This window comes from Leiobunum rupestre, chromosome 6 (assembly GCF_980474605.1).
Source record: "Leiobunum rupestre chromosome 6, qqLeiRupe1.1.hap1, whole genome shotgun sequence".
NCBI lineage: Eukaryota > Metazoa > Arthropoda > Arachnida > Opiliones > Sclerosomatidae > Leiobunum > Leiobunum rupestre.
Genome location: NC_143389.1, coordinates 61,232,883 through 61,259,665, shown reverse-complemented (window position 1 = coordinate 61,259,665; position 26,783 = coordinate 61,232,883). Strand labels below are relative to the sequence as shown.

Sequence of the window (26,783 nt, the reverse complement as noted above, 5' to 3'; positions counted from 1 at the left end):
GTCGCGAGCCTGATTCCCGGTGCGGTATTGATGAGATCCAAAGGTTTAGCTTTTTTGCCCCTTTTTATTATGAATTCATAATAATTACTTTTCTACTTTTTCAAGAAATTTAATAACATAAGCTCATTCAAACACGTAAGAGGGACAGACGTGGGTAACTATACACCGCTATGGTGCCCCACTGTACGCTCTGAGAAAAGCGTCATCTATAGGTGAAACTATTTGTTTATACAAGTTCAAAATGATCTTGAATCGGAAGGTGATTTCAGAGATGACACTGATTTTGAGATTTTTAAATATGATTTTCAAGCTTATATTAGGTTTTTATTTTGATTTTTAAATTATACCACTGTTAAATGCGCAGATTTTGATTCTTCAAAGTGTACGATATTTTTAGGAATATCTGAACTAGATATATAATCCCGAAGTTATTTCAGAAAAAAAGGAAATAATTTTGAGAATTCAGAGCACGATTTTCGTGTTGATTTCTGGTTTTTAAGGCTGATTTTGAGAATTTGTAAATTGCAGGGCTCCTAGCGATTATTTTTTATTAATTATAGGAATTATAGGAACTTAACACAGAAAATATAGGAACATCTTCCCCATAAAACACTTATAGCCAAAGTCAAATACTTTAATATTTCTTCAATATTTACTTAAAATTGTATTTCGAAATTAAAATAGGAAACAAATTTTGTGTTTTGGGTTTTTGGAAAAATAAGATTCCATAAGAATACCATAACGCTAGCTAATAAATGCTAACCCCAGTCCTAGAGAATATATAAATAATAATTATCAAGTAAGAGCCCCGGTAAGTGATTTTTTAAGATTTCCTATAGGTAAAGGTGTTTAGTACATTTCCCATAAGCTTTCAGCAGCTATTTAATGACAATTTTGAAAATTATTTATAGGCACAATTTTGGGAAAACAGGAACACTTTGAAAATATAGGAATTTATAGGAATTATAGGCACTGATTTTCGCCCAGATTTCGTGAATTTCAAGTTGATTTCGGGATATGCAACTCGTTTTGAAATTTTTAATATTTAGGCTTAGTTTCTCTATTCGATGTTATAGTCGCGAGCCAGATTTCCCGCATGGTACTGACGAGTCCCAAATAGGACGAAACCGGTCTACCGTTGGAATTTCTGGCTATTTTATTTAATTTAATTTAGTTTTTCACTCGAAGATCTATTTGGTCCGAGTTTCGCGTTTTTTGTTTGCTCGAAGTACTATTGGTACGAGTAATTAGTAAGTTTTTAAAATATCTTCAAATTTGTTTAGGGTTTAGCTTTATTATCCCGTTTCGTAATGGACTTATCTACTTATTCGCTAATTTTATCATCCATTACAATGCAGTCCATAGGTGGTTCCTTTTAACTTAACATCGGGAATTTCAAGTTGCTTTCGCGATTTTCAAGTTGATTTCTAAAATCATTTTTTCAAGGAGACATCCCGAAGTGTAACCCACCGATTTTGTTCAAACTCGGGGGATTGATAGACCTTCATGTAACTTTAAAAATCCTAAAGAGAATTTATTCAATGGGCAACCGTTTTACCATGGCAAGAAAAATGTTTTTGACAACAACAAATGGAAATTTTCCCATTGAAAATAACATGGGATTCTGGCCGATTCCTAGGACCCCCCCCCCCCCCTGTGAAAAATTTAACAAATTTCAAAATTTGGAAAATGCCAAAAATTGAAAAAATTGATAAAAATTAACAAAAAAAACATCAAATTTGATCAACTTTTGATCAATTTGAGGTCAAAATCCCATGTTACTTTCAATGGGAAAATTTAATATTTTGTGTTGTCAAAAACATTTTTCTTTGCAATGGCAAAACGGTTGCCCATTGAATAAATTCCCTTTAGGATTTTTCATGATACATGAAGGTCTACCAATCCCCCGAGTTTGAACAAAATCGGTGGGTTACACTTCTGGATGTCTCGTTGTTAGCCTCTTTATTAATAAGAACATTGTACGTCGCACACCTACAAGTGTCCGTAATGGGAAAATAAATTGCCCAATAACGTCGATAACACGGTATCGTACCAACAACCAAGTTATTACACCGAGATTTTTTTTAAACCTATAAATAGGCGCACGAGGCGCAAAAAGGGGGGGGGAGAGGGGGTAACTAGAAGCTTCACTTTCTGTATCAGAGCGACGATATATTTCTATTCCTCTCTTTTTACCGAAAAAAGAACGGCGCTAAAAAACAAAGGTCTTCCTTCTTTTTTCGCCTCCTTTCGTATATAAGAATTTGTCCTTTCTCTCCGATCCTCGCGGAACCCAGAAACTAGGGGGCGCTTTTGGCCCTTGTTCTTGAGTTCTATATGTTTATTTACTAAAAAACCGCCCGGAGAAAGATTGCGACGAAACGTAGAAAACGAGATTTTAGCCACTCCCCCCCCTCTTTCTTCTCTCGGTACCCCCTCTACGAATATATATGTAAGACAAAAAGACCCCCCTCCCGTCATGCAGTAACTTCTTTTACGGTACGCGCGAAGGTTCAGGGCCCCCCCGCCTGAAAATTCTCTTCTAAAAACGCTTTCCCATTACACTTTCTTCTATTTCGCTCTCCGCTGCACTCCCTTCGCTTAGCCGAAAATATATTTTAACTTATATTATATAGGATATTCCTACTATGGCCTACGGGCTTCGAAAAAAAAATTCCCTAGTCTACCATAAAAGGTTTGCGAGTTTTCGTTGTGTAGTATACTCACTCTCGTAACAACACGCAAAACTCTTTTATTTTTTTCAATCTAGCCGTTATTTTGGTTATACATATGGTATTTTTGTATTTTGGTAAAAAGCTTTTAACTTAACCACCGGACAGAACTGACACAACTCAATTTAACTACTTTTAAGTAAGGGTAGTTTTGTAACGATAAATTTCTACGGATAGTATTACAATAAATAAGGGGTTTTTTTTGTTTGGCGAATCGACAGAAATTAAATTAATTTAATTTATTCTTTAAAATACTACTTCAGTGTTCGTTCATAATTTCCGGAATTAAATTCCCTGACATTTTCTGGTTTTCCCTGACCAAATTTCCACATTTTTTCTGACCATTTTCGTAGAAGAAATGAATGGTTTGAGGAAAAATCTTGAAAAAAATGTATTATGTATTTTTAATACATCTTTCAAAAATTTATTTGCCTGATTTTTTTGGGGTCATTTTAAAATTCCCTTACTTTTTTGAACCATTTTAAAATTCCTTGACTTTTTTCTGACCTTTTGCTACCATTTTCAAATTCTTTGACTTTTCCCTGACCTTTAGGAATCATTTTCAAATTCGCTTACTTTTCCCTGGCCTTTCGGAACCATTTTCAAATTCCCTGACTTTCCCCTGACTTTTTGGAATCATTCAATTTCCCTGACTTTTCCCCGACCTTTTGAAATCATTTTCAAATTCCCCTACTTTTCCCCGACCTTTTGGAATCAATTTAAAATTCCGTGACTTTTCCCAGACCTTTTGGAATCCTTTTAAAATTCCCTTACTTTTCCCAGACCTTTTGAAATCATTTTCAAATTCCTTGACGTATCCCAGACCTGTTGAAATCATTTTAAAATTCCCTGACTTTTCCAGGTCGTGTACGAACCCCATACTTAAGTGGTTACTTTTGTGTATAGAGGCCGAAGCTTAGGTTTTGCCCGATTTTTCATGAAAAAAGGATTATCTGGCAAACCTGCCAACTTAGTTGTCTGGATAAATAGTGAATTTTTGATCAAAATCCTACTCTTTTGACGGTTATAGTTTTATACAAAACATAACAAAGAGTTAATTAACTATATCTCATGATTTTGTAAATAGTTCAGTTAAGGACTTACTATATTTTTAAATATACCACCTTCTGGTAGGCTACCCTAGCTATATTTTGAAAATCGAGTTTATGGGTAACGTTTCAGAAAATACCAATCAAAAAGGACTGAGAAAAAGTAGAATTATTAATACCAAAGAATAAATAAGTTTGCAAGTCCTACTGACGTAGCGCTATCTTGTCTTTGTGGAAGTTTTTGACCGGTTTAGCTATTAATTTATAGAAAAGTCTATTAATTACAAGCCTGTAGAACATGAAATATTAATTAGCGAAATATTGGTTCAAATATAGATTTAATGATCGCTAAGTTAAGTTTTCAATGTAGCGAACTTGTTTTTTTTTATTTTTGTTAAAAACTGAACAGTCAAACCTGTTAGATATTTATTAGTTTAGATTTCGGTTTGTCACAGGTACAATTTACACTAAAACCTTTAAATAAATCAATCAAAGTGTCAAAATTAATTGACAGTTTTCTGAATTGTTAAGGTAGTTATTGTTAAGGTAGTTACCATTCTCTCCAACGATAATAAATTGGCTTCAAAATATAATCATTGAAAATATAGAGGAGGAACTAGAAAGATTAATACTATCGGGGAAATTTACTTCATCAATAATTTTATTACTTGAATTTCGTCTATTAACGGAAATAACGCTTTAGTACCTCAAGATACATTTTAAAGCCTAGTTCGAGTTGCTATGATATTTTCTACGCGTAACATAAGACAAAAATTCTTATTATAAAATCAAATAAGCCAAAATGTGTCGAAATCATAAATCTTTAAAAACGCGTAACAAAATAGGAGCAACCTTCAAACTACATAAATTTTCGGCGAAAATAAAAACCAAATCCAGCAGGTGCTGCTACTCCATTTATAACATTTTCTAGACAAGAATATGAAGCGCATCGATTGATAGCAGCCATAGCCCACGGCCAGAACATTTCGCCAAACAGCTTCTTAAAAACATTCGCCGTATATAGCCTAAAAAGGAACCTCCCGGCTTTTAGACTATAAATATATCCAGCGCGTTCTCGCCCGTATCAGTAGACACTTAGGCGAAAGAAAAGGGATGGGGTATAGTTTACGGTTTATATTCGCACTCGAAACTATCGGCTTGGTCAATTTCTAGATCTTACGTAAAGATAGCAAACGGGCCTATTGTAGATCTACGAGTACGTAGACTCGGGCGGGCTTTTTCGAGCGAAATCGCGGCCGGCGGTTTTTCAAAGCGTCAGCGAAATCTTCCATCGCCGCGGCTAAAATTTTTCGCTGAACACGTACCGATTTCACGCGAAGCTCACTTCAGAAATCTCTTTCCTATATCCCTCGCGAAAGTCCCCGTTTTATTACGACAGGCGCGCTACAATACAAAACTCGAAAGCATCGCTAGGCCGGCCTGATACGAGCCCAAAGAACGCGTAGAATTCAACAAACAACGAAAAATCTTCTAAGCCACCGTGATATGTTTACGAGCGCGAAAAGCTTTGTTCTAATAAGTTAAGGTCGATAATACAAAAAAAGAAAAGAGGAAACAACAATAAAACGGTTTTACGACCGATAGAAACAATGGCAATTCTTCCTCGCCGCTATCCCGCCGTAAGCCCCAGGAATACCAAAAACTTGGCGCCCCCCCTCGAAGCCTTTCTCAGACTGCCCCCCATCAATTTCTTAGGGATATAAATTATATTCTTCCATTATCATTGGATGTTTCGCAATTTGGTAATTCAAAGTTATCTCATGCCGACAGAATGGTCTAACTGATTAAATTAGTTAATTGTTATTCCCTATAGGACCCCTCGCACTTTCCCGGTGTTGAGTCACGAAAATTCAGCGCGACAATTTCATCGCAGAACGCCCGAGAAACGCCATAATTATCGGGCTTTTGTCCGCAACGAACAATTAAAGACGGCGATGACAAATTATATAAATGCCAAAATTAAGTTTCAAAGTTCACTCACCACTGATTAAGATAGAGCTGGTAATGCTACGGAAAAGTAACGAAACTTTTTCGCGTCCTGTTGATAATGTACGTTACGCCGAGAGCATTTTCACGAATCGTTGACGGAAACACTTGTCAAAAACACGTTCGATTCAAGTTTGGTTACGGTTTATTTAAGCGCACCGGCAATTAGACTTTATCTTAAGGCGATGAATCTTGACTTTCTCCTAAAAACAAACAGATACCGTCGATTATATCCTTGTTTGTGTCGACGGCGTCCGGTTGGTTTATGATATTATTAGCGGAGGGGTAAATTTCACTCGCGTACCGTAAATCCCCCACTTTTCACCGGCGAAAAGGGGGACGAACCCGGCTGAGACCGTCCGAAGTTATCGGTGGAAAACGTTTCCCTTTACCCGAAGTATACTATCGCGAAAATCGGGGTAACGACTATTTAACGAGGCGATTACGACTAAACATTAAAATCGGATCAAAAGGGAACGTCAAATCGCGTCTCTTGGCTCGCTTTCAAACGACGACGATTCGGATTTCCAGTCGAGAGAGAGAAGCGAACTCGAAACTCGCGGCGACGGCGCTCCTGGCGAAGATGTGACCGACGCGAAGGAAGCGATCCAACGTTTTACAGCCCGCCGAGAACCCAACAAAAAGTTCATCCGTGGCCAAGTACGCCAGGGGAGGATGGAGACGCCGAAACCCGGGGAAGCCTGTTTTCGCAGTTTCTCCCCCTCGTCGCTAGAGAGCGTCACCGAGATCAGACTCCATCCCCATTGGTCCCTTCGTACTGGCTTCCCTCTCATTTCGGATCGAAATAGAAAACCGTGCCGCCATCTATCGGGAACTCGAACAAACTGTAGAAATTCGAGAAAGCCAGGTGTTGCGTCCCCGACTAGACAAAAAATACGTATCCGAACGAAAAAACGAGAAAAACACGGTGGGCGGGACGGACGAAGCCAAATTAGTACCTTCTCGCCGTAGAAAGCTCGCCGAACGTAACCGAATCTGCGAAATGGTAATAGTAATTGCAACTTATCACGGGCTAGCGGACGACCGGTTCCTTTTTTCGCCGCCGCTCCGTTTGTCAAGACAAAGTTTGGGACCCCGTGTTTACGCCTATCAAGAGGTAATGTGACGGACTCGCCAATGACAAGCCGAAATTGCGGAAAGCCTAAAGCGCCGCTTTCTCCCTTTCAACCGCAGTCAAAAGCCAGGTTGCCTTGACAGTAACCAAAATGAGTTTCTACTTTTTTCCCACTGTCCACCGCACCGCCAACTCCGGCTCGATTCCGTCCTGTAGAAGAGAGACCTGGCCCACATAAAAAGAGGATTCTTATACACGGGGGGAAACGGAGAGAGAAAAAATGGAAGAGATTCCCTTTTAGTAAGAAACACGAGTTATCTCTCTGGAGCATTCCCTCCTTTTCACTTTTTGGCCGAGCCGCTTTCAGGGGCCCGGTACGTGTCTGGCAAAAAGATATGAATATCAAAGAGGCATCAAGAAACGCCCGCCAGAGGAACACCGAAAGGAAACTGCGCGAAAGAAGAAAAGAGAACTATTTGCGGAGTTCCCAAAGAGAGAGAAAACACTTTTTCGGAATATGAGAGAGAGACAGAAGGGGGAGGAAATAATTATCTTTTTGTAATGTAGCTTTTATTGCGAGGCAAATGTCGTTGTTAATGCGTTTCATCTTCGGAAAAGCCGCCGGGAATTCCTCGCCTTGCGAAGCCTAAAGCGAATTCGTTATAATATAGAAAACAACCATTTCGGAAAATGAGAAAGAGCTCAGACGTCAAATAACATCGTTTTACTATTTCTCTACATTTTGTACTTCTCATATTTATAGAGCCTTTCTATTTTAAACCTTATTAAATTTATCAAAAGACTCGACAATTTAAAAAAATTTAGAGCAAAAATAGTAATTAGATTGAGATAATAAAGAGTCTAGGTCTAAGTCATTATTAATGCAAATATTATATTAAATCTGTAGCCTTATATCAAGATCCCTTATATTTAAGCGCAAATAAAGATACACAGACTATTTTCAAAATTATTTCTCAATAATTATTTTCATAATATTTTTAAAAATGACTCGAGATCCGTTTTTGAAGACACAATTGTGCTTCTGTCATGTTATGTTTACGCTGATAAATAAATAAACAAAATAAGCCGAATTCCAGGCGATCTCGACCTTGATGGTGATGTCGACCTTCAAAAAGTTGATCTTTAGGATGGCAAACTTGGTCATAGCTGCTTTACATAAACTAGGCCTAAGGTGGTGCCTTGGGTATTAGCCTAGCTGATTATTATTATTATACCACACCTTAACATATTAACACTTCATAACTATTTAATTTAAAACAATTTGAAGCCGAAACTGAGTCAGTGTCATATCCAATTTTTTAAGGTCCTTTATAGCTACAATCGCAAAAAAAATCCATAACTCTATTACTAATATTTCACAAAATAGAGCTATTCAAATTTCAAGTTTAAGTTTTTCAGCACTCAAGTTGAGACGTTTACCAAAACAATTAAATTGGGATGTTTTAGGTGTAAAGTTTTGACCATATTCAATAATGAACTATATACAAAAGATTATAATAAAAATTACATACATGCAGTTTACGTATGATCATAAGTTTATACCATTTAAAGCTAATAGCGTTTTAATAATATACGAAGGTTGAAAATGTAGTTAAGAATCTTAATAGGTTTCATATTGCCATTTGGAATATACGGGGTCAAAAACCTTGGGCGTAAGAGGACCCAAAAGTTCAAAGAGTCGATAATTTAAGCGCGATGGAAACTTTGCGAGTATTAAAATGCGATTACGAAGTGGTCTTCTCTAAAGACAATTCATCGCAACGCTGGTAATTATTGAAAGATGCTCCTGCTATATTTTCGCGAATGTTTACGGAGAATTTCATCTACAAGCTTCACGTGTAGCCCTAAGGAAACCACTTATTTTGATGGCGAGGTTAAGCTCCACACGTTAGTAAGTGAACATGTTCTGGATAATAGAGAGGTTAAGCTCCACACGTGTGTACGTGAGCGTGTTCTGCATTTTAGAGAGGTTAAGTTCCACACCTTTGTAAGTGAACATGTTCTGGATAATAGAGAGGATAAGTTCCACACCTTTGTAAATGAACATGTTCTGGATAATAGAGAGGATAAGCTCCACACCTTTGTAAGTTAACATGTTCTGGATAATAGAGAGGTTAAGCGCCACATGTTTGTAAGTGAACATGTTCTGGATAATAGAGAGGTTAAGCTCCACACGTGTGTACGTGTACAAGTTGGCTTGCACAGCGAGTACAAAAACCACGAGTAGTTTTTCTTGTTCCCGTTCAGAGACGTAAGCTTAAATTTGTATCAGCTAACGAGAGAGAGAAAAAGCAGGTGGTAAATATGAATATAGAGAACCTTATATGGATATAGACGGCGAGCATTTGTTAGGGCGGTCACGCCCAGACAAGCGTGACCATAATTCCGTGATCTAAATAGACCACAGGCCACTATATGCACCAACTGGCTCTAAAGAGATGATAACGTGATACGGTTTCGCCTTCGGAGACACGATTTGTTTACTGACATATTTTGGGGGAAATCTCGATTTTCGCGTACGAAACGCTATTTAATTGGAAATTATTATCAGCATTTGCTTGTTGAACATTCTACAAAACACTTCTTTAATAAATATTGGTAGCTTTTACGTGACGTCATTGTATCCGTAAATCCAGGTTAATACGGATACTTTTTCAGTATACTCCTGATTTCTTTCACGGTATTGTTACCAAGATTCATATTTTTATAAAACAATTTAATTTTAAATTGACCTGAAGAGTTTTTAGAGAATAATTTAAAAGTTGACTTATTTAAATATATCAGTCTTTAAATTTTCACAAATAATGAAGAGGTTAAGCAAAGCCCTCTAGAAGTTTTAACAACAACGTCGGGAGTACCTCGACGTTCAAGGAGAAACATTTTTTAAACGCGCTTTCAGTTCGCCGACTAACGCAATCAAATATATGTTTCCAATTGAATTTTAACAAATTGCACACCTTTCGCTAACCCAGGGTACACGAAGAAATAAAAACGTCGTTTGAACAATACTAAAACAGAAGTTATGAATGGGTATGAGTGTTGTCGAAATACAATTATGTGTTTTTTCGTGTGCCCGGGTGTACGTCAAATCTCTATCTTTGTATACTCGTACTTATTTCATAATTAGTCTTAATTGTACAAGGCCTAGTCGTATTTCAATTCAAACAAGTAATTACGCTTTTAAACAAGTAGACTGTTTGATTAAGAATAAACTGTCATAACACGGAAAATTATAGTTATCAATATTTTAATTTAAATTATATTAAATTATTACCTAAGGTACCCGGTATTTCCCGGAGAACTTTGTACAAAAGTGCCGATGGCGAAACTCCGACACATTCAAATCTAAACTAGAACGCTGCAATAAATATGTATCTCCACGCATGACACCATACTCAATATAACCAACTGGTTAATGACAATATTAACCAATTATACGTTGACGCCATAATAATTTGCCTTTTATTATACGGCCTAGTGTCTACAGAAAAAGGCTTTTAAAAACAATTGCATCAATTCAAATTGTTATTTCGTGTGTATGGCTAAAGAACTAAAAAACTCGGTCTTTTGGCTAAGATCAAAGTGCGGTATCTAGCTGGGGTACCCGGTATTTGTATAACCTAATTACAAAATCAATTCAATTAATTAAAGTTGTTTTGCCAACCGTAATCGTCGAAAACCACAGTCAGGGTACCATGAGATAGGTCAAACACATTTGGTATACTAAGTTGAAAACTGTAGATTCCTATAGCGGACAAACATACATATACAAATAAACAAACATTCATCTTTATATATTAGATTACAACGTGTCACGTAAGCTTGACATAAATATAGCATCGTTTTGAAGTTGTTACAAACGGGAAAAATAAAATGTCTAAAATGTTCACGTCACTGCCGACGTTGTTCAAACTTCTATGGTGCTCTGCTGAACCTCTCTATTGTATGTTTCTTGGAAATGGTAAATTTTAATATTAACTTTCTAAAATAACCGTAGGAGAAACGGTGAGATTCAAATGCACGGTCCATATTCAGCGATATATAAAATTCGGTTGTTCAAATATTTAAAATATTTCCCAGAAACGGTAAGGGTGCGTCCATAAGAAAATGCTCTTTTCTCGATTTGTATTATCCCCATTTGCCACATGCAGAACTAAAAGTAAAAATCCCATAATGTTAGCTCTGAATGTAACGTCACGACTTGAAAAAGACCCCCTTGACCTTTGTCGCCATTTGGTTCAATAGAGTCAAACACCCTCCTAAAGAGAACGTCATTTATGGCTAGTCCCCAACTTTGCATATCGGGCATTGTTTTATTTTCGCCCTTAAAACCTAACAAATACGAAATAAAACAAACCTGCAGGTACGAATGAAATTAGGAATTTACACCCGAATATCAACAATTAAATAGTTATAAGATAGTCAGAGATATAACTAGAGCTAGAGAATGGCGTATAGCTCTGGGGATGCATCGGGAAGCAAAATTCCCAATTTAGTCGTTCGTTAAAATTTAACAACCAATTTCGCGACAAGATCCGACCGGCAGTGCTATATATACATTTAGGGAATAACAAAACTCGGCGTATTACGAAAGCGGCGACTAAGCCATTTAGAGTTTGGCGATGGGCTCGAAGCCTTTTGGAACCATTTGCTGGTAAACAGCCCTTAGAGAGAAACGTGAAAGAGGCCAAATATTTACGTGTTTATAACATTTGACGAATTAAAGCGATAATGGCGCGATGCCGAACGCGCAAACACGTTAAGAAGAGAGTCGTTGAGGCCTTCGCTTGGCTCTCCACCGATAAACTGTAACGCATTAAGGCCGGTTTCGGCGGAAAAATAGCATACAGTATCTCCTGCGAAGCGTATGTTTCCCATCTCCAGCGCATTCGATTTTTATCGGTCGAACAGAATGGCTCTTCTCGAGTGAGAGCGCCATTGCTCCGGCAAAATACGTTTTCGATACATAAAAGAGGGAGCTTCGCGCGGTTTAACTCGCAAAAATTCGAGCCACGATAGTTATACGTCTACACCTTACTCACTTTACCTTCCGCCGCTTCGAAATCCACTGCCAGGATAGATTCGACGGACTACACTCTCGGAACCTTCGAAGTAAATGCTCAAAATGAAAATCTTGCCGAGTGATGCCAGTTACGGCCATACAGAGAACCCCTCGCCTCGGAAAAATCCGTCGGCAAACAAATCGGACAATTGAGTTCGAACTCGGGCATCCGCGACAAAAAGATGCGGAGGCCTTGAAAGGATCGTGGACCACTGCTCAATTCCCCGACTGGTTCCGAGCGACATCATGCCTGCTGACATTTTATTCAACGAACCGACTTCTCAATCATGCCCCTTATTTCAGGTAAAAGAGCCCATTACGAAGGCAGAATGTCGGAATTGACGCTGAAATTGCTGGAATATCGTCATCTTAAATAGACAGCCTTGGCCAGGTAAGGATGGTTCTCATCTTAAATATGCGGTCACGAACATACCATATCCTAAAACGTGTTGAAAAATACGTTTGTCAATAGAAAATGGATTAGAAAAAAACCACAAGCTCCGTTTGCGGCTCAAGAGACTTTGCCACAAGCTACCACCAGTGGCGTAACTATAGGGTGGCAGGGCTGGCAAAATGCCACGGGCCCCCGACCCGAGAGGGCCCCGGCCTAAGCGGCCGTGAGTTCAGAAATAGCCTAACTTTTTTAACAAAATATTGTACCTAGGTACTTAAAAATTATAATTTTTTCAAGTACTTAAAGTGTTGGTTGCACGAAAAATCGATAGCAATAAAAACGAATGAATGCGGGCTTGTTTTGAAGCCCTGGACGTTCTCTTTCCAAAAATATCATTGTCGAAACAAATTTCCAAGCCTAAGTGTACTAATTTTGAGTTCGAAACTGACCTTTTTCGCTCCCCAAAATCCTGAAATTTTCCGCGAATTTCTCTCCTTCGTAGCACGAGCAATTTGGAGCAAATCGAAGCCGTAGTTTTATTCCTAAAATAGGAGGCATTGAAGTGGAGCGATTCTGTTTACTTGTAGAAGTTTTCAAACCAGAGATATTTAATCGTAATATTAGGCTTATTATCGAAATAAAAATAAAAGCTTAGAAATTAACTTTTCAAATCACGCGGCGCGGCGCGAGGAGCCTTCGGTTTCATATCGTTTTTCTACTACGTAGCCTTGTGCAGGCCTATTTCAGTAGTTATTTCTATAAAATAATATATACGCATACATGTATAAAAAGTGTTATTTTTTGGAGCGCGCGCTTCCTAATATTTCCGTGTAGAGGGTCTCGTGCGTTTTCGAGCGAGCTCAACATAAACAAAAATATGCGCGTGCTCTCTAACTTTAACTGCACGATGAATCAAATTGCTCGACTCTACGGCGCATCGTCGTCCGCGCACGGAGCACAAGCACCGTCTAAAAATTCTGTTAGTAGAATCCCATGTTTCAATAGGGTTTTTTTTTTGTTTCATCCACGGAATTAATAGCATCATAGTGGCATCAAGGTATTTGTATGCAAGCCTGAACTCTATGTTGGGTAAAGCGACCAATGAGATAACTTGTTGTCAATGACGTCAATGACCACGGCAAAATTCAAAAACATTTTTAATTATTTCTAATTATCTACGAAACGTAATTCAACGAAACGATTTTTACTGGGAGGGCCCCATCCAAAGAATTTGCCACGGGCCTCAGATGGTATAGTTACGCCACTGGCTACCACAACAACCTTTACATTATAATTTAACCGGGGATTAGTTTATTAACTTATTTATTAATTTATTATTGGTCACAGTGACGTGTAATTCTATATGAATAAATTAACAAGCATTTAAAATATAATAATAATTTTATTTTGGGAAAGCTGACATCAAATAGTAAGAGTAAATCTCACGCAGGTTGGGAACATCGTGGTTGATTAACCCTTAGAACCGAATCGATCTGACCCTTTGCCCTATCACGAGCTATTTCCTTCACCTTTAAATTTTTATTGGCGGCCACTATACAGCGCGCGTATAAAAAGGTCCATTTTAAGTCTCCGGAGAGCGGCCAATATTATGTCTCTCTAATAAAAGATAAATAAGCGACTTCGGAATCTCTCCTCCAGCCATCGGGTCAGTGCCGTGAGACCCGAGCGGATCATAACGGCATATCCGATGATATCCCCCGATGGACAAAGTATTAACGCAGGGTGGCAAAAATGGAGGAGAGCATACGCAAAATCCCCACCCGTTCGGCGTTTTTGATGGAAAGGGAAACCAATCGTATTCTGTCGGATAGATCCCTAAAAACCATCCCTTCACCGAATAGTTTTGACCCCGCGGGCTATTTCCCTCGCTCGCGCCCAACCGAACTCGTAAAAAAGAGAGAGAACCGAGAACTTTCTTCGAGATGCAATACGGATTCTATATATATTCTCTCGAAATCGAGTTATTGGTTCTTCGCTTCGAGAGCCCAGGTTATTTACACACGCGCTGGCTGCCGCTCGCTCCCTTTCCATCGCGTGCGCAATTTTGCTATAAATTTCTGTAGTGAGGTTTCTAAAAGATTTTTGTCAAGATGGCTGCCATTGATCAAAGGTACGGCGCGATGGAGGTAAGAGGGGTTACACTCGAATCCCACAACAGAGTGGAGTACGTCACGTGAATACTACCTTATAAAATATACGGTCTCTATTCTCTCCGTGGCGGGAAAAAGCGCCTAGGGCTTCTTTTATCGAGTTAAACTTTCAAATCCCTACAGTTTTTGGCACCCTGGTACTTAAATTTATTTACTTCCTCCCCTGACAATCGATGCTGATGTGTTCAGCCTATCGCTTCCTCTTGACTAGGCGTAACTTACGGTTACGTCCTTCTAATTTATTTAAATGAAGAAAATCTTATCAAATCAACTGGCAACTAACAAAAAGGAGTCCAAAATTTACAACGTTTCCATGATACCCCGTTTTTTAAATTTTGTGGGCGGAGTTAAACTGAGGAATGGCGGAGTCGCCACCTATGGATCACTAATACTATCATATTTCCCAAAGTTTAATTGTATTTAATATGTGTGGTTAAATATTACATTTGTAATATATTTAATTTTAATATAATTATAATAATTATTAAATATTTAAAATTAGATATGTTAATTTTCAGGAAAAATAAAATGCCGAAAAATTTTCACAACATTTTCCGAATTGCGGAAACTTTTCCGCAAATTGGAAAAATAAAAAATTGAAACAAATTTATTTTTAAGGGTTTTTCATGTTTTTATATTTTTATCGATATAAAATGTCTAATAACAGTAAACATACTACAAAACATTAATAGTGTTACATTGTTAATCAGTTTAAACTAGTCTAGAGGTTTAGTTTTACTTTTATATTCGAAAAAATGAGGCGACAATGCTGCTTTATTTAAATTTGCAAATATATATTAGACTAATCATGGAATTAAAACTTTATTATTTTTTTTCGGAAAAATACAAATAATTTCCGGAGAAAAGGCCTCGATCATTTTCCAGAAAATTTTCCGACTTACAACACTATTTAAAACAACAAAAAGTCAGGATATATAGTTCCTTTTTCGGATAACAGAGGGCGCTACGAAATTGCTAGTAGAAGGGGACTAAGAAATCAGTATTATATCACATTATTAAACCCCAATGCCATATTAGTTTGTTCTCAATTGCATCGATCCGTTCTTGCTACATGATAACTTAGGATTGTCAATTCTGTAATATATATTCTTTAAAGAAGTAATTGGATTTCAACTATTGTTTTTCCAATCCATTTAAATTGAATTTATATATATGGTTTTTGTGTTGTTCAGAAAAATAAACCTCAAATCGAAAGAAGGCTTTCAATTATTTAAAAAAAAACATTCGTGACTCAGTGATGGACGCACTCAACTCATTTTAGAACGCGACGGAACGTTTGGAGTTAGAGAGCTTGAAATTTGAAACAATATTGAGAAGAGAAGAACAGAGCTGCCTCAGTATTTAGCTATTAATGAGCGAAATGATGGATAATCCCAATTTTATTTGGATAAACGAGTCCTTAGGTCTGAAAGTGAGCGTACCTTAGAAATGAGCGCTTCAATTATAGATTGAGAAAAAAATAGAGCTTGCATTTTTACTCTTAAGCTCTAACAATAATCTAACAATCAGCTTACTAATATTCAATGCCATTTTCATTTAGGCAGCTGGGTTACAATGCGTAGGAGGTTGGTGACAAGGCACTTAATTACAGTGGCGTAGCTAGTATGGGTGACACCCGGAGCGGATACTAGTCTCTAGTATGTGTAAGATTTTATTTTTTTCACAGTCGGGTGTCACCCCCAAATCACGCCCAAACGGATGGCACCCGGGGCGGGTCGCCGCCGCCGCCCCCGAAGCTACGCCACTGCTCAGTTTTTATTGAAAGGGAAATCCGAAGAACTGAACAGATAATTAGTCTTACAAACTAGATTTTATGTGCTATAATATCTACACTATATTTTTTAGATTTTATATTATTTTGGTAGCTTTACAATTGATTGGTTGCTGAAATAGGATAATATAATAAAATCTGTTCAAGTTTGAATGAATGTAATTCGTTATCCATGTTCGTTGATATTTTTGATGATGCGAGCAAAACGTATTATGTTTTTATTGAGGTGTTCCTGGCAGCTGTATATAATCAATTCGATGTCGAGCGAATGAGCGAGCACGTAATTTCCTGAAAATATTGAGCGAAAGATCAGGTGAGCTATAAGATTCATACGAATTGATGTGATAGAGAGACAATATCTGAAGTGCTCTTGAGAAGGGCGTCAGAGACCAATATGTCACGTTAACATGGGCGGCTTGTCAGCTGAGTATGAATTTAGAATAAATGCTCATCACTGCAGATTTAAAAAAAAACGAGTTTGAGTTTCTATTGCTTCGGTTTTGAGCACCGCAAAGCGTATTTTTGCTGTATTGTTTAAACTGAAAAAATCCCTTTTCTTTATTGCGTAATTGCTATTGTATTCAACTAGCGAAGGTTAGCACTTTGTAATTTTAAATATTGTAAAGTTTTATAAATTGTATCACGCTTGAAATTCCATTTTTAATATTGCTATTTCAATATTATTAATGTAATTAATAATTTAGGTTATTGCATTATTAGCAGATAAATTTCCGATTAGTACCGGTAAATGATGGTAGCTCAGCGGAAAAATTCGTCCCAACTGGCAAAGTGGCCTTAAAATTCCATTTTAGTGTCTACTTTGATAATCTGATGAGTCCGCAGCGATGCCTTTGCCGCCGTAATTTGCGTTCAATGAATTGGGCCGTGTTTGGTGTTGTCACATTCGACTCAGCGTCAAAACATACTACAGAAACGATACCCAACTCGATGTCTAAATTTAAAATTTTTGGATTTATTTGCGTATTAGAGAAAAAACCACGTAATTCAGTACAAATTCGGTCATAACTCGGAAACGGTTCGTCCTACGGCCCTGTGGTCGGTCTCATACGACTCAGTGGGAACAACACCAAACACGGTCCAATTCATTGAATGCATAGCTCGGGAGCAATGGCCCCCTCTTGCCCCCTTTGCCCCCCTCAAAGTACACACCGAAATGGAATTTTTAGGCCACATTGTAAGTTGGGACGAATTTGGCCGCTGGTGAGCTCTTTTTTACCCGTACTATATTAATTATAATAATATTATCATTATTATCATAGACAAAAATTTATAGAAATTAAAAAAATAGTTTAAACCTATAAACTACAGTATGAGTGGTGAAACATTCTTCTGTTAATTTTTTTCTACTTCAAAAATTTAATAAAGGATAATACTATCAAATTAGCTTTTAAAGGAATTTAATAAAAATCGAGCATGTCCTCTCCGCTGTCTTAAGAAGCTAATATACGGTCGCAAGAAAGAATAAAAAACCGGGGAAAAATTGGTCAAAAATAAATTTGATAAAATAGGAGAGATATTAAATTTTGAAAGACGAAAAAAATCTCTTCCCTCGAGAATAAGTTTAGATTATCCTATATTGAAAAAGATATGGAAAACAGAAAGAAGATTCTATAATACACCGCCCATAGGGGCAAAAGGGAAGAAAATCTAAATGGGTGAAAGAAAATATAGCCAAATCAAAAAGCTTTAGATTCCTTTAAATATTTTCGGCCAATTCAATTTTAAGCTACGTTCGGATGGAAAAAGAAGAGAGGCTTTTCTATCTCGAAATAGAGCGGCCGAGAATCTCTTTTATTTCGCGAGACGTTTAAGGTTTTAATCAAGACTCCTTATTTTTACTCAAAAGAACGAAAATGGGGGGAAAGGGGGAGGGCTAAAATGAAGAGAAAACGACTCATTCCCGTCTGAGTCGCTGGGATGATGTTTAATGCAAGCCGGGGCAAACGCTAAAGGATATAGCGGGTGAGGAATTCTACCGTTACCGGAGATTAAACCGAGTACGTTATGAAGATTGCAGACTTTACTTATAAAGCCGCCTTCGAGTGACGTTTCGATTGATGCCCCGATGAGTGTAAAGAGGGAGAAGCCCAAGAGGGGATTGGCAGAGGATAGAGATGGGGAAGAGTGAAAAAAAGCGGTTTCCGAAAGGAGCAGATTGATTTTTGGACAAGTCAGCTTCATTAAAATAGCGAAAGAGAATGATTATGGATACACAAAAGAGTAAGAGAAAGCCCCGAGCCAAAGAAATTCCCAAGAGTGCTTCGCAAAAAAAGAATCGAAAAATTTCGGGTATTTTTTCCTCCTGCGAGTCTCTTTTCATATTAAGTTGAAATAAACGCTTGATCTTTTACTCTTTCATCGCTAGGAACTTTTACCAATTGCCCTCAGACTTTTTGAATTCGCGGAGAATAAGCAAAGTTTAAATTATTTTCGATATATATTAAGAGGTAAAAAGATTGGAACGTGGGACCCCCGCAGCTAAGTACAACAGTGGTGCCTTAAAAAGTTTCCGAACTTAAGTCATTATAATATTTGGTTGGCGTTAAATTCTTTGTTGTATAGCGTTTATATAAATAGATTCATTTCCATCATCAGGTGCAGTAAAATACTTTATTTTCACTAGGCAAAAGTGGTCTTTTAAATTTTTCTATTATTGGTGAGATATTTACAGTGTTGCCACCACTCAGGGGAAAGTCAGGAAATTTGAAAGTGGGCCAATAAAGTCAGGGAATCTGAGAAAATTTAGGAATTTGAAAGTTAGCCTATAAAGTCAGAGAATCTGAGAAAATTTAGGAATTTGAAAGTTAGCCTATAAAGTCAGAGAATCTGAGAAAAGCTAGGAATTTGTTCTATAACTTGAAAAGTCACCTACACTTCATTAAAAGCCCAATTAAAAAGATTAAAATCTGATAAAAGTCAAATATAAAATAACAAAATGACAAATTTTGGCATTAATAGATGTCACGGAAATTTATAAAAGTGGTCGTGGAAAACCGGGAAAAGTGAGGGAATATAAAACTCAGTACATAGCTTTTTATTGGTCACTATATTACTTAAAATTACTCTCTATAGAAAACTGAAGTTAATTAGCTTAAGGCAGAGCACCACCTAAGAATGCCGTTGGTAGCAAACATTTTAAATTTACAAATAAAACCAAACTAAACTTTTGCTAATTTATTAAAAGTCAATTAAACCTTAGGATATCGGGAAAAAAGAATGAGCAAATAAAGTGCTGATCGTTCACTAATAACAAAACGATAAGAATATAAAATTAAATTAAATTTTTATTCATAAATATAATTATATTGCAGATTTAAGATGATTATTTCCTTATTTGTATTCCTCTAAAAACACGGATTAGTGTTTTTAATTAATTCAACATTCAAGTAATATAAAAAATTTTAAATGTAATTTGTGATGATATTTCATGTAATATCAAAAGTTAAATAGTGTAAATAGTGTATATAGGCTTACTTTTATTTTTAAAACATATTGATAAAAAGTTTCTAGTTTCTAGCAGTGACCACTGGGTTTTTACCACAATCCCCTTCTCGAACGCAAAGGATTTCTTTCTATTGTGAATATTTTTGTACGGCGGATATTGTTGTATCGATAGAAAAACCCTGACCGGAAATTGGTTGATAGGTAGTGAAGTAGTGGAAAATACGCGAATGCCCCATCGCCGTTAACCTAAAATTAGTGTTTGATAACTTAATGTTTAAGTAGTATTTAATAATTGTTTAATTGTTTAATTGCATTCATAATTTCAAGTGTATTTAGTGTTACCAAAAAGGTCTTTATGTGTAGGGGTTTTGGCCAATTAGTGTTCAGGTATATAATTTAGTGTTTTTGTAACTTCAATTTTCTTTTTAAATATTAAATGCTTTTCAAATTCAAACCCTTTGCGTTTCAGTATTTCCATAAATCATACTTTTTGCCTAATGATTAATTTAATTGGATGTCAACGTTAGTGACTACGCTGGTCGCGGTAGGAAATTAGTACCTCGACTAGAAAAACTTAACAAATTTAAGGAAACTGAATATTCTCAAATAAATTCACCCCATTTCGTGTATAATTTGCACTCAAAAAAATATCCTGGGGCCTCTCGCGCGATAACAGGAAGGGGGGATTAGTTTGTCGCGTGCGGCGGCGTTCGCTACAACATCGAACAAACAGACGTCGTGGTTCAAGCTCCAATAATTTACCATAAAGACGGTTTTAGGACCCCCGTGATAAAAGTAATACACTGGGTAATAGCGGAGCTAGGATCTGTATTTATTACGCGAGGTAATTCCGACGAATAAAATAAAAAAAACGCTGAGAGAAAGGGGCAATTGTAAATATACGAGAACTTGAGAAGGGAGCGATTCAATTGTGACATATCCCATAGAATCGAGGAGCGTCTACGTCTAATACCGAGGGTCCCCCTTTTATTCGTAGCTAGCCCGCGGCCAGGGGCGAAAAAAGGATAAACTAGGGAAAGAGCGAGTGTGAGAGTACTCCTATCTCCTTCACCCAAAAAAAAGGGGGGAAACGTGGCCTCTTTGGGATACTTTAAATCTAAAGCCTCATTGAAGAGAAGAGGAGCGACTCGAGGCCCAACACTTTTAGCCTCGCTTTCCCCAAATGCGGAATAAATAGTGGCAAAGCTTAGCTATTTCATACGCCCCTACCACGAAATATCGCTCGCCACCCCCCCCCCGATCAAACGGGAAGGAAACCCCGCGTTCAAAAGGTGTACCATCGAGTGCTCCCTACTCGGAGAGGGGGCCGCAAACAGCTCGCCAAAAAAAAACTGTGCGAGGCGCAAAACCACTTTCAATACTGGGAAAGAAAAACCTTAAATTTAAAGCGCAAGAAAAAAAGAGCAGTAGGTGCCCTGGTACGGTATTCTGGAATATATATATATAAAAAAACTGGCCGAACCCCATTCAAATTGTCACGTTATCCGTAAAACGAGCATCTGGAAACTGGAGGGTTTTCTACACGGACACCGCGACTATAGTCGAAGACCACCCTCTCTCGAACCTTGATGGCCGTAAATATCCGACGAAGTAACTAACGATGTAAGTTGATACGGGAACCGACTATAGTCCTTTACTGGACCCAAAGGGACGGAATGCTTCTGATACAGAAACGTAAAAGGGGAGTAGTTCGACCGGAAAAAAACGAAAGTGTTATACGAAAAGTAACCGGACAGTTTGGTTACGGGTAGGGATCGGTATATTCAACTTTAATAAAACCGCCACGGATTGAAAATCCTACCAAGTGACTCCGACTAACCGCGTAAATATAAAAAGTTCCGGTATATATCTGATTCGGACTCGACCCGGTGTCCGATTTGCTGGTATCGATCCCCGCTTTAAGGATATTTTACTTTGAAAAGTACCCAATCTGGGTATAATATATTAGAATTTCTTCGCGGCCTATAAGAATAGAATGTGGAGGATTTCGGTTTCGCGCGGAGAGACAGTATAACCCCTTCAACGGAATCGCATCAGCCACGCTGTGGGAAGTTCTTACTTTCTAACTTAGATGGCAAGAGCGATTCATTTTCCTTTTGGTGTCAAACGGTAGACCAAAGAAATATTCTTTTCAACCAATAAGAAACTAAGAAATAAAAACCTATTTTTTAAAAATTGCTTTGTAAAAAGGCAATCGAAGTATCTCCAATACCGGTAACCCGAGAAAAGTAAAGGTGCAATATAAAATGACAACGAATTCTTCAGAATCCACCGCTTTTCCCATAGAATTATTATCGAAAGCAAGTACTATAATCACCAATCAGAGAAACAGACACAACACAAACAAGTCTATTAATTTATAATGACAGTACACCAATTTGGAATGATATCCCCTAGAGATATTTTAGATAAAATACGAAACACATATACTGTTATGTTATTATTTAATAAATCTCTCCAAAACTATTTACGGTTTCCCAACCCAAACAAGCTCAATTTCTTCAAACGTATCAATTAGACATAATTTCAGCCTTCCATAAAAGCAATCGCGGCAACAGAATGATATAAACTATAATTTTAGTTTTAGGATTGTCCGCTCTAAAGCCGAAAGTAAAAAAAAAAACACTTTTTCCGACATACGAGAGAGAATGTGAACCAATTTCCCACATTCCAGTCAAGAGAACTTTTTTCTCCCAATACTCCCGGGTTTCGGGACCATTGCAACAGCCTACTCCTACTGGCAGCCCAGTAGATGAAAATAAAAAAATGTTCGGAAATTACAAAGTAACGCCGTATACGAGTAGGAAAAAGTAACATCTTTTCATTTGAAAAAGGTCGGGGGGAGGCGAAACGAAATGGTAGCCGGAAAGTAGAATTACGCTCTATCCCCGAGAGCGGCTTTCAAAACTAATGGATGACCAGAGCCCGTGAGAGCGTTTATTCCAGTCCCAAAACTCTCTTTCTCACTCTTTCTTCTTTTCAACTGCCCCTTTTTCCTCTACTTTCTACCAAAGACAATAATCTTATAGCTCTACAGTTGGCTTCTCGTTAAAACGTCTTACCGTACAGCGTAACGAAACTTATACCCACCCTCGGCGCTTCTGGAGTATAAGGTATACCGATACGAAATTCTTTGACCCGACCGTCGGGACGGTTGGCGTACCGAGACCTATAAATCTCTTTTACTCCGTTACCGCCTTAAACGCTCGGAAGAGGAAAGGTTTCTTTCGGAATACGGTATAGATTGCGCCAGTAGTTCAGTGGTCTTCTTTCGATCGGGACCGCATTGATGGATGAGGTTTTTCTCTCAACAAACACGAAACGTCCTTTCCGCAACTCTCCGGCAAAGCCACTATTTCCAACGGGCCGCTCAATTTCAACATTCCCCTCGAGCCACAAAGCTATTATCTCATTTGATTCTACTTTTACTAATGGTTTTAGTCTTTTGGGAAGCCCCGTCGAAGGGACGCCCCGAATCGCCATTCCTAACAATCAAACCTTTCACAGCGTACGCATCCGATCAACTCATGTACGGAGCTAACAAAATGACCGATTTGGCCTTTTATTTTTCAAATAGAAATAACGCTTTACGACTATCAGGAGTCGTACACAAATCCACATAACAGCTACAAAATTCCAAAATTTATCATTGAGTAATTTGCTTTACGCGTATCCTATCGATTCCTAGTAAATTGAAGATAAATATATCGCTGCTTACCAGGCTTGCCACAATATTTTCAGATTTAAATTCCCTGACTATTTCCTGTTTTCCCTGACCACTTTAAGAGATTTTCCCTGACTTTTTAAGTCCAAAATATTTGTTATATTTTACTTTTATCAAAAAAAGGTTATGGCAATATTGAAAAAAATTAGCCAAACTATTAAGGAAATAAATGATAATCATAGAATTTGTTATAGATCTAGAGTAAAATTATTTTCAAAAATTGTTAAGAGGAATTCCCTGACTTTTTCCTGAATTTTTACAAATTCATAAAATTCCCTGACCTTTCCCTGATTTCTTTGTTTTCCTTGACGTGTGGCAACCCTGCTTACGTTAAGAATTATCTGGTATAAGTTCGAATAAGTTTTTCCTAAATCAAATCTAAGCAACAGGCTATACGCTAGTGTATACGAATACTTTAAAGCAATGTCGTCAAACTATACAAAATCCGCATTCCATTGTCAATCGCCAGATAGACCAATCGGCGAAACATCCAAACAACTTCGCGGGCTTCAAAGTCATCAACTTGAGAAGCTATATATGTCGTGACACCCTGAGAGTGACAATTATTTCTCTAACTGTTATATCTTTGATGATAATGAGTGGCAAAAAATCACGATATCAAAATTTTTCAACGCGGATTCTAACGAAATAATTACGTGTAATCACTATCATTAAGCAGGGAGCCTGGCTCTCACCGAAAAAGAGGATATCCTAACGAGAGGTGCTTTTTCCCCTTGACGTGCTGCCGAGAACAGCGACCACTTTCTTTGGCCCTTATCCATCTTCTCGCGTACAGAGAACAACTTTTATGCTGCCGGAATGTTCGCGAGAGTACCCCCAAGAAGCCGATAAGGTTAAGTACTGAGGATACGAAGTACAATTGATTTATTTTATTTATATTGCCGTTCGGGCTATTTTATTGGTTAATGTTGGACCTAGAATATATTTATTTATAGTTAAGGTTAATGCCTATATTGAGTCGATTTTTAGGGTTGATCCTATTAAACCGTCTAAATATGAAATTTAATAGTTCTTTTTATAAAATAACCTTGGCTATCTTGTTGAAATGTTGCCTACTCGCTTCAGCTGTGGATCAGTTTTCTCTTCCACTAAAGAGTTTATGAACTCATTCTTAGGCATTGGCTGAACTATTCCAGGGCAACATTTCAACCAGTTGGGCAAGCGTAAAGACATTTTATAAAATTAACTATTGGTTCCTTAAGACTTCCGTCTTCCTATTCGTCTTCCTTTCCACCTCTTTTGTCGCTGAACATTTATACCATGGTGACCATTTTCCTCACCAAAAAAAAACGGTAGATGACTGACGTCTGCATTGTATTTCTAAAAGAAGTTAGTCCTTTTGAATACACTATTAGAAATAAAGGTTTTATTTTAGACTTCTAAATGGTTGAAACTTTTTCCAATATTTAAGTACATTCATAGTATTGACACAGATCATAAATTTAAACCTTCTGCTCTCCAATTTCAGTCTTTTTTTGGAGTGTTTAAGTACTTATTTTAAACTTTTTTTTTATCCTTTTTGCTTCATAAACAGTAAGACGTTCGACCTTCTAAGGTCTATTTTAAGTCCTTTATATTCCCTAACTTTTTTAAATTATTCAATATGACTCAATATATTAACCATTAAGCTGGTTTTCAGCCGTGGGCAATAGCAAAATGAGCGTCCCTTAAATCGCAGAAGTATTTTAATATTTGATATAGATATCACAAGAATTCTTGCGCGCCCTTATTTAGGTACGCTTAGTTTGGCGCCTTAATCAATATCCCCTATATTTAAAATATTTAATCAAACTTTTAATAACTTAACTGTTGTTAAATATTTTAGGTTATTGGAATTTCTTCGCATTATGTTATTTTCAAGAAAATATTCATAAACGAAATAACGTTGTATTTAAGTACTATTTCAAAATTTGTCAATTTAATTTTTTCTTCTTTTAAGGGAATTAAATGGGTATTTAAAAGGACTAAATGTAAGAACCTTTACTGCAAGGACTGGAAAGGTTTAGTCTTAGGACTATTTCCCTTTCAATACCCCGATGGTTCGAAATAGATTAAAAGTCCAATTTTTGTCGTTTTATAAACCTTTATTTTTACTAGTGTAGTTTTCAAACTAATATTTGTCGCAAAACGTATATAACTTTCAAAAGCATTTGGGATATATATTTATTTTATGCTATGCTATTTTCCTTAAATTATATTCCCAGAAGAAACAATATTTTCAATGGAAATATTTCCAATAGCGGACACCGTAGCGGTGCTGTGCTAGTTAAAATTTGGGTACAATACATGATTAAATTTGAAAAACTAAACTTCGACTTAATGGGTTATTAGTTAATAATTAATTTGGTGATTATGCAATTATACATTTTTGTTTATTTTAACGTTCGTGTTTTTCAGAAAAATGTTGGCTTCATTTTCTGCTTTATTCAATGACAATATATAGCATTAAAAAAACAAACGGTGAAATTGAATATAACCGACTCAATCGCTATTGGACACATACAGGGTTCGTACAAAATTTCCGGAATTAAATTCCCTGAAATTTCCAAGTTTTCCCTGACCAATTTTGTAGAATAAATGAATGTTTTGAGTAAAAATCTTGAAAAATATTGATTATGTATTTTTAATACATCTTCTAAATATTTATTTGCCTGTTTTTTTTTTGGGTTCATTTTAAAATTCCTTTACTTTTTTGGTCCATTTTAAAATTCCTTTACTTTTTTGGACCATTTTAAAATTCCCTGACTATCCCCTGGCGATTAGTAAACATTTTCAAATTCCCTGACTTTTCCCTGACTTTTCGGAAACATTTTCAAATTCCCTGACTTTTCCCTGACTTTTCGGAAACATTTTCAAATTCCCTGACTTTTCCCTGACTTTTCGGAAACATTTTCAAATTCCCTGACTTTTCCAGATTTTCCAGGTCGTGTACGAACCCTGATATAGCTTAAAAATTGATCAGTGACATTTCCTACGCTTCCGATAAAGTAATATAGACGATAAGGTAGAAAAATGAAAACCGCTAGTTCCACTCGCAGATGGTATATCAGAAAAGACCAGCCTACCAAAGCAAACCCTCATTTCCAAATACAATGGGAATCAGACGAACGAGCGTTGCTTCATATCCTCGCAGCACGGCAGACAAACGCTATTCGAACATTTCTGAGAAAGCGAGAAAAAGGAACATTCAGTTCGGGCATCCTTGGCTCATTTCTCTTCCAGCAACAGAGTCCGCCAGCAGCAGAACGG

At 37.1% G+C, this 26,783-nt stretch overlaps 1 protein-coding gene across 6 annotated transcripts in view; it reads right to left on the bottom strand.

Annotated features, from left to right (window-relative positions):
• LOC149942907 (latrophilin Cirl-like) overlaps positions 1-26,783 on the bottom strand; it is a 282,318-nt gene that overhangs the window by 232,551 nt on the left and 22,984 nt on the right. For 5 of the 6 annotated variants that reach the window (XM_090179812.1, XM_090179817.1, XM_090179816.1 and 2 more), the window contains exon 1: positions 5,784-6,391. The exons of the other annotated variant lie outside the window; for it this stretch is intronic. The gene's annotated coding sequence lies outside the window, so the exon portion shown is untranslated. Of the gene's footprint in view, positions 1-5,783; positions 6,392-26,783 lie in introns of those variants that run through there. 6 annotated transcript variants of the gene reach the window in all.